We start from the raw sequence: 1,362 nt of genomic DNA on the forward strand, positions 1-1,362 counted from the left end.
AGGTTGAGGCCCACGTGGCTTCCAGGTGGTTGCTCACAGAGGCCGGTTCAAGCCCGTGCTGTCCCCCTGGGCAGGAGGTAGAAAGTCCATGGGAGGGCTGTCCACCCAAACGGGGAGCATTTGCCCAGCCCTGTCCCCATACCCGCCTTCCAGTTACATTCATGCGCTTCTCCCCTTTCACTCCCACCCAAAGGCCCAGGATCTGCTGGAAACATAGGGGGCCGGGAGGGGCCGGGAGGGGGCCAGAGTGCCCTTGAGGCGGGTTGGCCATAGCCTTGCTGGGTCAGACCAGACCTGACGCTTCCAGTTCCTAATGGATTGTGCGGCCCAGCAGAGGGGCCGGGGGACTGGAGTCACCCAGAAGAGTCCACAGAGATGGGTCAAGGAGTGCTGGGGGCCGGCCGCTTGCGGACAACTGGCGTCAGGACTCCATTGGAAGGCGGGAGGGTGTGGGGTGCCGCGCTGGGGCGCTGTCTGCAGCTGACTCAAGGCCAGGGCCCCCCTTGCGCCTCTCGCCCCGGCCCCCGCTGGGCAGGCGGGCGGCAGATGGGCGGCGCGGGCATCTGGCGGTCACCAACCCGACGCCGCCCGCAGGACAAAGCCGCGGGGACAAAGGCACGGCCGACACCTGTCGCTCTTGGCGCGGCCGCCGCTTTTCACGGTGGCGAGGCGGCTGCAGCTGCCAACTGTGACGGGCGTCAAGTTACCGCGGGGGCCAGACAGTGGTCGCGGGGCCGCGCGGGCGGGACTGAGGGTGGGGTAGGGGACCCGGAGGGCGGAGGGAAGCTGGGGAGACTGAGTACCGGGGACGGGGGCCAGGGCGACAGGGGGATTGGCATCAAGACCCGCGCGCCCGAGGAGGCGCGGGGCAGGCGGGGATCCGGATCCCAGGGGAAAGGAGGGCGGCGACTGGCTCCCCAACTTCGCTGCGAGAGGCCCCCCAGGCTGCGCCCTGGACCCCACTGGGGAGCGCTGCTTTGGTTGGGAAGGATGTATGAACGCACGAGGACGGAAGGGGTGGGGCACGCTGCGCGGGGCTCGGAGGGGACGGAGCGCCCCCGGCCAGGCTCGCGCCCGCCGCCCCTCGCCGCCCACCGCAGGGGTCGCGCCGAGGCCCAGGGGCCGCCCGCAGCCACGCCCCACCAGCTGCCGGCGCCGGGCGGGCGGAGGGCCGGACAAAGTGCGCGGCTGCCATTGGCCGGTGCGTCCCCGCGGCCGGCGCTCCGGACCTGCGAGGCCAATCGGCGCGTCGCGATGCAGCTCGAGCTCCATAAAAGGGCGGGGCGGCCGGAAGCCGAGCGCGGGGGGCGGCGGGCAGGGACCCCGGGGCCGCGGGCTGTCGGGCGCTCCGAGGGCCGTGGC

The 1,362-nt window shown here is 72.3% G+C and overlaps 1 pseudogene; it reads left to right on the forward strand.

Annotated features, from left to right (window-relative positions):
- The first annotated feature begins 375 nt into the window (after positions 1–375).
- Positions 376–1,362, forward strand: part of LOC102865301 — a 1,975-nt pseudogene continuing 988 nt past the window's right edge.

Source organism: Elephantulus edwardii, unplaced genomic scaffold, assembly GCF_000299155.1.
Source record: "Elephantulus edwardii isolate Elephantulus edwardi_28Jun2011 unplaced genomic scaffold, EleEdw1.0 scaffold00127, whole genome shotgun sequence".
Lineage (NCBI taxonomy): Eukaryota > Metazoa > Chordata > Mammalia > Macroscelidea > Macroscelididae > Elephantulus > Elephantulus edwardii.